We start from the raw sequence: 13,147 nt of genomic DNA, 5'->3' as shown, positions 1-13,147 counted from the left end.
GCAACAGACAAACATGTACTGTGTGTATGTGATTTTAGAAGAAAAACAAGTGTAAATTCTGGAAAATGTCTATGCAAAAGGACAAGGGAAGCTTTGGTGTACATTAGCAAATCAAATTTGTGGACAAACTGGAACTGCAAATCTAATTTGAGGACTATTCATTGAGGGTTATAATGGGAAAACTCTTTGTTAGGTACATAATATTGTGAGTAAATCATTAATAAAATTAGGGCACTCTCTAAAATTCTACGTGTCCTCATGGCGCAATTCCACATCATGCTTTATTGAGTCTTGCAAAGAAAAGAATGTGTACCCTCCACAAGAAAAAAATGCTTATTATTCCTTTGAAGCAAGGATATTTTGAAGACCTGAATATGTCGAGATGTTTGACTTCGCAACATACAGTCAATCTCATGTTATAAATTAACATCAAGTATGCAAATAATTAAAAGCTGAGGAAAATAAAGTACAACCACCCAAGCAACATTCAAATTGAAATATGCCTGTTCCACAAACTACATGTAGGTATGCAGCTTTAAACTGCATTTGAAACAATCCAAATATCTCCCTGAGACATTGTGTTCTGCACGCAGACTTTCTATCTTGGTGTCACAGATGACATTTGGATTACAGTGCCAATTTTTCACAAGGCAGCACAGAGCGAACTGGAGCACACACGATATGCGAACAGCATATCTGATATCAAGAAAAGAAAAAGTAGGACTACATATGGGATTACAGTGCAGCCCAGTACCCACAAGTCAAGGCAAGGTGGGGATGTAAATCAATAATAATATGCTGACACAGATAGTGATTCATTTGGCACTAGTGGATCCAAACAATTTGGACAATTGTGCTATCAATTGGTTTTACAATGTATTTTCACAAAAGAAACAAGCTCAATAGGGAAATTTCTATGAGATATATTGGATTCTGAAGATATTTCTGTGGGAACTGCAAAAAGTTTTAACAGGCTTTTTGCTAGTCTGAAACACGCAAACCAAGTTTACAAATGTACAAAAATCTCCTGTGCCTAATTCCCAGTTCCTGAACAATTCAAGGGCATTACATCTAATGTATTCCCATACTGACTGGGATACGTGACTGGGCAACCATTATCCAAAATATTTTCTGAGCAGTTTTTTTAGGAAGGAAAATGTAATGGATTTCATTGATTTTGATCCCCTGGAGGATGGGAAAGCTTTCAATAATTTTGAAACTGTGAGAAGAACACGATTTTGATGAATTTGAAGGAAACTAGTTTTTATTCTAAAAATGTCCACACCAGGGCTAAATTAGGATAACTGAACCCCACGCAGACAGTAAAGTGTATCATGCACCAGCATAAAAAGTACAAATTTGTGGGCAAGTGTGATTCAATTTTTAGACAAGATACGTGTAGATCTAAAAAATAATCTTAAATAGTTTTACTGAAAGTTTACAATTGGTTAACACTTACAAATCCAGAGTAACATTTTCTTTGTGGGAGGGAAGAATTTTGGTAGATGGACTAGGGAAGGGGGTTCATATCCCCTCTTCAAACCCCTGGATCCATCCAGGGTAAACTAAGCAGAGTGCAAGAGAGCCTATTAATGAGCTAGGATGGATCTTGGTGCCATACCAATCACATGCCGGTACTCCACACGTACATGACGGAAACCCATAAGTAGGTGTAACAAATCCCAGATCCAAAAACCCACTGTACTAATTATTCAGAACCAATATGAAGTCAAAGCAAAGTGAAATTTTAGATTGAATCCTCATACAGGTGTGGATATGATTATATTCAGAAAGTAAGATCTGGCAATCGGGTTGTGGCCTTCCATGGGAGCAATTAGGGCATTAGGAGAGTGCAATGCGACAAACAGGTATTAAGTCTGTCCTGATTAATGTATGAAGCAGTTGATGAGCCACAGAGACCTTGGGGATAGAACACTGCATTGTAATTAGTCCCACAGCTACATGTAGGATTGAAAAAAGTTCAATGGCTTAACGGCGACACCTGGGAGCTGTATCATCTGTTTTAGTGCAGAAAGCAATTCATTTCAGGGAAAATAATGAAAACAAACATTTTTCTCTTGGAGTAAGGTGGATATTTCAGCACCCCTATACCCTTTCTCAACTTGTATGGATTAATTTAGATTAGATTATATTAAATTAGATAAACTTTATTAAATCAAAAACTGGAAATGAAATGACATGTTGTTTGGATTGCATACATGTACAATTTACAAAGGATTCCCTACATCAGCATTTCATAGACAATTTGTCGGTGAATGTTTTAGGCATTCTTCATTTTATGCAACTTTTCATTGGCAGAAGGTGATTTATACCCATAAATAGTAGTCAAGTTTTGTACAAATTCATTAGTGAATTTTCACAGGTCTCGTACAAGTTCGACTTGTCTCAACAAACACAAACCAGTTCATATACCCAAAAGTAAAGAACTGTTTCAATATAGGCTCTTGCTAGGTCACACAGTGCAATACTTCTACCTTTATGCACAAAATACCACACATCAGGAATCGGAAACAGATACTGCATGCTCTATAGTGTTTTCCGGAGCAGGTTATTTGTCAAGATTTGGAAGCAAGCCAAGATCATATTGTGGGCTTCACTATTATAAGCCAGCAATGGGATTTGGTAGGCTCAAAGCTTTCAACTCGAGTTCATTCTGAGCCTTTATTACCCGAAGCCCCTTGGTTTATTAGACACAACCCTAGAACAGAAACCCTCAGTGGGCGGCTGGGTGCAAAAGAAATGATTTCTTCAGGGACCTGCAGACTAGCTTACAACTGGTAATAGTTGGGTAAAAGGGATCTTGGGAGAAATGTCTTGGCTAAATGTGAGTGTTGCCTGAAGGGTCTAGACGTCATTCACACCTTTAAATGTCAAGTTTGTTCTCCTGTGAAAGCTTCTCTGTCCACTTGAGATCGATTAGGTTGTTTTTATTCTTTTTGATGAGGTAATACTTAAGAAGAAAATAGCTGAGGAAATCAGACAACCCTTTGGCTTTTGTATGTCTCAAGTGATTATTAAGTGGATCTTTTATCACCAAATAAAACAGCTTCAGCAAACAAAATGGGAACTGTTTTTTTTCTCTCCAGATTCTCTAACTTTCTCTGTTATTTCTCACCTGTTACCTCTCACTTACAATTACATACTGTAGGTTTCCAGATTTGATATTTTCAATTTTCCACCAGAAGGAGCTGGTGCACAGTTATGGATAAATGCTAACAGAAAAGGGCCTGCATTCCTGAGTAAAACTAAATTTTGCCCTGTAATTTGAAACACAAGTGCAGTACAGCTTATTTTTGCTGTTCACATCTGACAAATGTATGCCATTGAAGTCCATTTTCAATTTCAGCTCATGCTAACTCTCCTACAAATATGCTCATCTCTCTGTTGATGTCTTTACAAATACCCCTGAATACATGAGTCAGGGCTGTCATTTTTACAAAACCAAGAACACTTGTAAGAAAGCTATGATGGGATTTATCCACACATCTCTTTTTAGCCAGGGGCTATTTGAACAGCACTGTATACATGTAGCTCACCTATAGCATTCCTCACCTCTCTCACCCCTTCAGCTGACATGTTTGCTAGACTAAACTGGGTTCCATTTTCTGAAAGAGTAAGTCTAAAAAGGTTATTCTTGTTTTCACACCACTTAATAACACAGATTCATGAATCAAGACGATCAACTAACAAGGCATTGAAAGTCCCATTCTCCAAAAAGGAATGCTATGCCACAAGTTTTGCTGCGAGTGGTGCAATATATGGAATCATTTGCGTGAACAACTGAGAACAATAGTAGATTCCTAAGGTAAACAAACAATTTTGTTGTGTTTCCCATAACCCAACCGACCGTAAAAAAATGGCTGTACGTAGAGTCGGCAATGATCTTTTTAAAAAAAAAAATTTGGCATGAAAGTAAAATGAATAAATTTGTAAAAGATAAAAAAACTTCATGAAAATGTATAAATGAACTGGAATTGCCGTAAACGAATCACTTGTTATAGCATTACGAAAGTTAGAATAAAAAATCATGTGGACTTTTCTGTCTTCACAAAAAAGCTTCTAAACATTTTTTTTACGTCAAAAATGCTTGTAACATTTCTGTTGTCCTTTTGGGGTTTTTTTTGCGTCCTTACCATCGCTATTTTTGAAAGGAAAACCCCATTTTTTTTTTCTTGATGCGATTAGCATGCCAGTTTCACAGTGGTGAAAGCAGATGCGGCATGCATGCAGCAATGTTAGCATCAGGTTCCCGCTGCGCTCCTACAATGGCCAAAGTTAAGGACTGGAACCAGTCTATGGCCGACATAGCATAACAGGTTGAATTTGACATTGCAAAAACTGCCAAACAAACATCGATGGAGAACGAACATTTCTGCGAGTTAAATTCACAGAATGTAATCTCTCTTTTCTGTGTATGTAATTTTCCATAATTATCTCTCTGTTTTTCCACTCATACTTCAAGCGATACAGTGTTGCGTGTTTCCGCGAATTTCTGCCGCAGCATGTGCTTCGTTGCCTGCTTCATTAGTGCAGTCAGGCATGCTGATAATGACCAATACGGCCATTTTTAGCCATCAGCCCTCCAGTTGTGACTAACGTTGAGAATGTTGGTGTGCACGACTTAAATTCTCCATTATTCTTAAGAATGATCGACTAATATTTCTGTATCAATTAAGGCAAGTTTTTGTGAATCAGAGTCAATAGCCTTTTTTTTGCGTAATTGAAATACATGTAAGTCAGGAATTCCTCCATGGTGAAATGGAGACAGGCACTACTAGTTAGCGGTTGCTTTTGACATCAGAGCATATATGGGAGCACTTTGATGATTTACGGGTGCATTTTAGCCACTTCATCCCGCTAATTTCGAGCCCAGATGCTTTATATAAAAAGTCAGTCCTAGGACATTATCTATCTTAAAACAAACCTCAGTGGAAATAAACGTTAAAGACTGGCATTGATTGCACAGGTACATACCACAATAAAAAACAAATCTCAAAAAAACAAACAAATCCTGACCGACTGACCGACCTTCATGTTCTTGCCGATGTTACCAGAAACCAAACATTTATTTTTTTGGCCTTAGGTGCATTCAAATCAGAACTATGCAAAGTGACATTCTGCCGATAACACGTAAGTTCAAAAATGCACTGATCCACGGAGTGATAAACTTGGTTGCCATGGGGAAAAATTTGAAGCCAGATCGGGAATTTCCCTTTGTTTTTCCCAAAAGGGTTTTTGCAGGGTTTTCCCAATCCCGTAATCAGTAATTCATGTTTTAAATAAACGTGGGTTGTATATTATATATACATGTATCGTTTTATTTCTATAATATTTCTGAAATACTTGTTTTTATGTTCGTCGTATGTTTCACCATGTTTTACTTTGCTTAACCATTTGCACATGGACTTCATTGTATTATACTGTATTTATTCACTGAGAGTGCTTGGGCAGTTTCGGGTGCTACAGGGAGTAATACTAATAGGCAGGGTAGAATCGGGTGCTACAGTGACTAAAGGGTTAACATTTATTTAATTTAATAATGTACTGTATGCAGGACCCCAATGGAAACCAGTGTTAAACTGTTTGGGAATATATACCTTGGGTGAAGAAATGGAATAAAAATCTGCATGAAGTGTTAAAATCTGCAAAGGCGCGCTGTTGCTATGAAAGACTCCAGTGGAGTTATCAGCCTTATCAGCCAGGTGTTAGGGAAAATCATGTCCAAAATATCACAATTGTCAAATGTTCTTAATTTGGTTACTGAAAGGAGACAATTTAATTTAGAACATTTGCACATCTTTCATGTTTTGTAAGTGTATCACTCGGTACAGGTGATATGTGCTCAATTACAGGCCTGATGAATCTAGTGTATAACACAAATGTATATCATCAGATCATTTATTAGAAGGCCTTAAAGACGTCAAGTTTTCCAGGTAAGAGGATTTGAAAAGAATTGTAAATATCCTTAAACAAGTTAGAAATTGTCACAAGCACAACTAAGCAAGTGTCTGCACTTTGAAACCTTGTCAAACGGACTCTGAATACATGCAGGCTCTGTGAGCTTTCCAAGTAGTGTGGCAGAGCTATAGGGACGCTTTTTCATCAGAGGTATCTCATTAACCTAGAAAAGGGGAATCCAAAGATAGGAATTTGGTGGGGGCAGAGCTCAGGGAAATCTTCACTCTGTAACTGGAGGTGAACACAATTAATAATCTGATGGAATGTCTTGCACAGACACATTTGCATCACACCAAATAGTTCATTTGGGAACGAAACCATTTGTAAAAGTACGTGACTGGACACATCCTAACCCACTTGTCAACAGCATCACAGTAGGCGAGTAATCAACCACGGTGATGACATCTGCTTCATCACTAGTTGCATCTTAGATGCAGCGCATCCTAGTCATCAGCATGCCATTAGGATGTCTCTTCTGCTACTCCCACTTTGACCCAGAACCAGGTGACAGAAGGAGCCGCCAGGCAGTCCTACTTATGGCTGACAGTCCATTAGGCCTAGGGTGAGATCTTTAAGCCAGGGTCACTTAGACAGGTGACATGCTTGGCATTAGTAGGCTTGGATGTGCATATTGTTAATTATTTCACTGTTGTTCATTTGTCTCAAGAATTGTACTGCTTTTTTTCAGTTGGCTTTTTTCTTACTCCTGCTTTAAAAAATATTTTTAATATCTTCATTACTTCCGTCAAACCATATCAGAATTTTATCTAAGAAATGCTTTGCAATCACACCCCCACATCTTTTCTAAACTAACTGTACAACCCAAGGTTGCGCCAGACCCAATAAGAAGATTGCCTCTGCCAATTTCTCCATCAATGTGTCAGTGACAATAAAAAAAACAGATACAAGGGCAAAGAAGATTCCTTCGTCTCATACATCATTTCAAGATTGCTCCAACACCCACCCATATCTGTCAGACAGTTAAAGCCAGCTAAATGATGCATATGTAATATGCAGCACACTTGGCCAAATGCATTAGCGGTGGTCTAATGCATCTTACAGCCAAATTTCATTACCATGTTTATCCCTCCCGTTTTAGCAAACACAGACTCTTGAGGGTCTTAGTTCATTATCATGAGTGTGGTGGTTGGAAGGGAAAACTGTCGTGGCAGAAACCATCCTGCACGCATGGCCTGTCATTTCCCACCCCAAGGATCATTTTGCATACCGAGTTTTTAATGGATGCTAAATATAATTTGTCATGTGGTCATGCCCTCTTAAAATTACTGCTGAAAAGTTTACAGGCTTTTTTCATCATGATATGCTCAACAGGTTATTTATTAACCTTACTCTTTAAACATTTTCTAATACTTTTGGTTTGAAATAAAATGTCCAGTGCAATGACAAGATGCAGCAGATCACAGAGACTTCAACATTAGACAAAAGAGCACTGAACCTCAATGTGTACCAAAATGTCCTTCGTACTTTAGACTTGGACTCAAGTCTGTTCACTGACCCGTTGCAATATAACCACTCATCATTCATCACAGCAATTATGTTCAATTTTTGTGGTACACGTTCTGCCATGCACTGTGCACCCAGCGTCACGGAACATTTAGCTGAGAGAGGTCTCTCACGTATATATCTGGAAAGTGCATAATAACTAATGCACTGGAAAGGTAGCCTATATGAATCTCAAAGTTGAGAGGAAAAAACACATAATTCCAAAATACAAGTGGCACTGCTAAATGTCACTCACTACAGATACGTTGTAATCGTCAACATTTGATTGATAACCAAGTATTACAACTTTCTGCCTAGTAACGTACCATCACTTTTCCATACTGCAACATCAATGTGTATGGCAAAAAAATATTTAAACATCAAGTAGGCCTACTGCTTGTACACAAAAGTGGGCTGCAAAACTATCAGGTTTTTAATCATTTCAGAGTTTTTCGGGAATAAATATCTGAATCAAAAAACAAGTATGCACGAATGGCACAATTTTTGTGTGACATTTTGAAGTCAGTTGAGTAAAGTGTCCTTCTTAAGGACACAAGAACATTCCCATTAATAATTGACCATGCAGATTTGGAAACCCAGGGTGGCAATTCACAAACGTGGGGATTTGATTAGGCTTAATACCTGAGAGTACAGAGTGCAAATCAATATAAAGCACCAGGAAAAACCTGATCTCTACCCAGAACCCATTTGGCCTGAAAGTGGCCAGCGAGCTTAGCAAATACATGATTTGTCAGAGGCAATCAGCGCAGTTATAAATTAGCATTCATCCCATCTGGAAAACTCCCTGGCCTTTCTGCAGTCTGTTTCATTACACAATTCCAATCTGAATGTTTGCAATACATCATGTTGGCTCTGACGTGGCCTGTCCCAAACCCTGCCTGCACCAGATTGCTTACATTACAAATGGTTTGGGATGCTAGATGAGGCCAATCAGTTGGAGAAAAAAAAATCTCGCATTCCAATTTAAATATTATGGAGGGGAAGGTTGTAATTTGAGCACAAAGCGTTAACAATCCAATTAAAAACATTAAAATAAATGCAGTCTCAGTCATAGTTTAGAGTTTGGAAATCGCATTTTTTTCCTAGGAATTACAGTTAACACTCATTAAGGATTGGGATAAGGTAATAGTGTTATTTGCTGAATCAAGAAGAAGAAACAGCTGTCTCTCATCCTTGTTACGTGTTGGTTTACCCAAAAGATGATGCAAGTGTACTACATTATAATGGAGATTATCTATCTGTACATGTGGGTGGCAATCTCGAACAGATATCGTCTCCATCTTATCGTGTTTTCACAGTTGCTCTTCTAGGGGTGACATTGCTGCAATCTTTGTAATCTCTTACATGTTTTTCCTACAGTAAATTTACATTAGGGTGAGAGTTATGCATGCTATGAACTAAATATGCTGATGTACCATGTCATCACAACAATAATCAGATGTTTGTTTTGCTTAGAAGGAATCGGCTGAAATGAAATTTTTTTAATAGAATGTCCAGTAGTGACTACAGAGCTCCTCCAGGAATAGGCCTGAGACGTAATGACATCACACTTTGTTTACATGTGTGCTTTCCTATGGAGTAGATGGTCCTCACTTTATCTGGCGTCCCGACTTGGCTCCCATAGGAAAGTATATATGTAAACAAAACCATCACGTTGTTGACGTCTTGCCAAAATACCAAATCTCTATCCGCATCCCCCTCCTTACATAACAGTCCATAGCACCTGCAGGCACATCCCCAACCCTCTTGCCACAAAATGTTCTTCTATTTTAAGTGTGGAGGAGGATCCTTGAAAAGTCTGCAAATTGTCATATTACAAGCACACATAGCTTCAAAAAAACATGATGGATCAGTACACTTCTACATGCAGTTGGGAAGCGCCACCTGACTGCTCAGACAACCACCTCCCACTCAAATTTCATCCAGCCAATTTGGACTAGATTAAAATTTCAGGTGCAAAGTGTGGCACTGCATTCATCAATAATTCACACAGACTGGTGGTGAATGGCCAACTGCTATAGAGAAGCCGCATGACAACCTACAATAAACAGACTGGAGTGCTGTAATTTTTTGTTATGATTGCAAATACCAGGGATGCAAGACAAAGAACTGAAGACAAGTGCAAATAATTAGATATTTCCACACTGATGATTCACATCCATTCTTATTTTCCCTATATCAGGCATGCAACTGGGAATTTTGAAGAAAAAAAGAGGAAACTCCAAACCACCAAAGACTTTGTACAGTGTTTTTCAATTTGTAATGGCATTCATGAGAAGTAAGAAACGAGGAAATCAGCGGATCCGAGGAAAAGTTGCATGCCTGCTATATGATCGTATAACTGATGTTTGGTTTGTCTTTATGAATGAAATTGGGAAGAGCAAAAACAGCCTAAAGAATATTTCTGAATATTTCATTGCAGGAGAATACTATTCAGTGATAAAACCCTCACTTCCTTGCCAGCTGTACTCAGCTTTTTACCGAGGTCTTCCAGCATTCCCTTGTCAACCCATGGGGGACAGTTTTGAAAGACATTTAGTGCTGGAAAGGAAAAGTGTGCAGCTGTTCCTGGAGGAAAATATCAAATCACTTATTCATCCAAACTCTATTTACATGCAGTAATCCTCATTCAGATCACATGGCTGACGTACTTGTAACATTAACTGATGTTGACAATGCTATCAAACCCATGGAGGAAGTCAAGTGCACAACCAAACCACAAGATAGAAGTAAAATCTGACAGAAATCTGCCCCAGGCTTTGTAGATTCAGGCAAGATAAGACAGCCATTAGATGTCAATTCCAAACAAATAAATCGTTTTTAAAAAGCCTGCAGGATTTAAACAAGCATATCCGGAATGTGCACTGTGGAGTTTTGTGCATTTTAATTGACAAAAGGACAGTTTTTCAAAAATAAAACTTGGTTTAAATTTTTCATTGGTAATTTTTTTTGTGGCTCACTATTCAAAGTAGCACCTAACCTATAAATCTTTCCTCTGTATAAAGAAGTGCAACTCACTCTTTCGACCAATATGTATGCTCTGGTTTTCATTCTCTTTCTTCCCTGACATTATAAATCCAGCAAGACTTGTAATTGTATACTAGCATTCTGGACTGATAAGTCTTACCCAACAACTTGATGCATCATGGCACTGACACTTGGCATACTTACAAAAGGAATTTATCAGAAATGTTTACAGACAACTCTGTTCGTGCCAATGATTATCTATGGTTAGGGGGAAAACTTGCTCAAGGAGTCAATCAGAAATATACGCAGAAAACGTTCTTCATGCCATTAATAAGAGTTAAGGAGGGGGGTTAAAATTACATACAGTAATCTATTTAAGTGTTTCAGCTGCTTGAAATGAAGCAGAGACATTTCTGAAAGGATGATAGAGTTGAGTAGTATAAAGATTGTTTAAAACTTAACGTTTATCTGAGTTTAAATGTGGCTATGTACACCCTGGTAATTGGCACTTTGAATTTGATTTTTACAGTGCAAGCTGAAGTCTTTCATTTAACAAATTTTAACCGACTGAAGCTTATTTAACATAAAATATTAATTAAAGGATTAGTCGAACTGCGTTGCATCACCACTCAGAAACACTCACATCTCCACCCCAATTATTTTGAAAAGTCAATTACTTGTCGACGAAAACGGTTCAGTTTGCTTACCAGCCTGCAGTAAACACAGCCTAGCCCCGCGCTGCATTCAACTGTTTACCAAGTTTTTACGTCATTAAAACATCAAGCTGTACCTCCATGGTGTGTTTTACCCTCGATTCAATTGGTTCAAAGGTTGAGTTTACATTTGGCTTGCCTGGACCTCTCATCGGCCTTCCGTCATTAATGTTCATGTTTCTTGCTGAAATGTCAATGCATGCAGGGCATAGTAGACTCAGTCTACTTGTACTTAGTCAATAGCAAACAGGCATCCAAGCTATTATGGAATACACAGACTTGGAATATTGAATTGCAATAATCTTATAAAATCTTTTGTTCTCCAAAAAAAAACGTGCAGAAGTACATTTCACATTTGTTGATACCGGTATTTATAATTGTTTAGACTTGTGAGATTTTCTGAGATATATATCTTACACTATCTTGATGTCATTCTAATTCTTTGCAGTTCATTACTCCAACATCCAAAGATATTTGTTTTAGTATAAAGTAAAAGTAATTATAATATTGGCAAAAACGTGATTCAAATGATATGCAAATTTGTGGTGGTAGCCAATCCAACGAAAGGAACCCATACGTTCAACCAATGGGATGCCCTCAAAATTTGGGCGAAAACTCCTTCACTCCTGTTCCAAGGATATGCTGGATATTATTTCCTGTATTTGAATGATTTTTTATATTATAATTTTTTTTTTTTTAAATATATTTTACAAAAGATTATTAAATTACAATTTTAGATTTCACCGAAAACTCTGATCATTCAGCGGGTCGGAATGGAGTCCTGATCAGGAACACTTCAACGATTCTTCCGTTTTAGCAGTCTGGTCTCTTAATGGCCCATTATCTCATTATTACCTCCAAATCCATTATCTAATTACCTTGCAGATAGCAGGTGCCAGACAGTTCCTAGATTCACTGACAGGTTGAGTGTTCCCTGGCAGGTTGTAGTCCATTGTCATTACATGTCCGCCAAATTGAAGACCATGCCTAACTTTCAATAACTGTAATACACCGACAAGTCTTCAAAATCTGTTCCGACAAGGAAATGTATTCAAAGCCACATGCATTGTAATCCTGAAGTTGGTCATGATTAGGTTTTCACACCAAAGCGTGACTTCAGTATTGACGTAAAATCTAATTATTGGATTTGTGCACAATTTCAATCCTAAACTAGTAAAAGGTAGTTTAAAAATTTGAAACATCATCCAATATCAGGAAGATTGACTGCATCATTTACTTAAATATATGTAGGTGTTGCATTTTGAATTCAGCTTGTTCGTGAATTTACAAGTCGGCGTAGATGTGCGATGTTTTAAAGGCCTTGGGGCAATATTTGACACTTCAAAATTGATTTTCACAAGGAAGGAAACAAATCGAAGGGCACTGAAAGGTCAGTCTTGTTATAAGAAAAACCAACAAATTTAAAGGTGAAGCAACTGTACAGTATGCATGTGATGTGAACCAACAGACATGCATTTTTTTTATTAGAGCACTTCCTTATTTGCCATCTCTTCAATCCTCCTGGCATAGTGAGGGCCAAAGGAGCAAACATGCTGCACATGTGTCTTCCCACTCTAGGGAAAAAAAATGTGAAAGATGTTGTATTTATTCTAAGATAGGTACTACTCCTTGCTTGTCATAAGGCAAAGTAGAAAAAATAATACATGTTTAGCTTCCTCGCCCGCTTCCTTTTTGGTTGCGCCTGGATTTTTTGAGAAAAAGCAAAAAAGTCAATTGATCTATCCATCGGAAAATTAAATACTTGCAAGTCCAAATTTCTAAGTTTATACTGTCGGGTAACTTTCCACATCATGCAGTCGACCCTGCCCTCTCCAAACCAAACCAGGCTCGACTCCATGGGCTGCATGCGTGTTCCTTCACTAAAATAAAAATGATCGCGGAGAGAGTGTGCTAGACATCTTTTGAGATAATGTATAGACTGATTCTTGTTTGTTAACACCAAA

Source organism: Patiria miniata, unplaced genomic scaffold (assembly GCF_015706575.1).
Source record: "Patiria miniata isolate m_02_andy unplaced genomic scaffold, ASM1570657v1 HiC_scaffold_16, whole genome shotgun sequence".
NCBI classification, from domain to species: Eukaryota; Metazoa; Echinodermata; class Asteroidea; order Valvatida; family Asterinidae; genus Patiria; species Patiria miniata.
Note: the sequence above shows the minus strand (reverse complement) of the source record.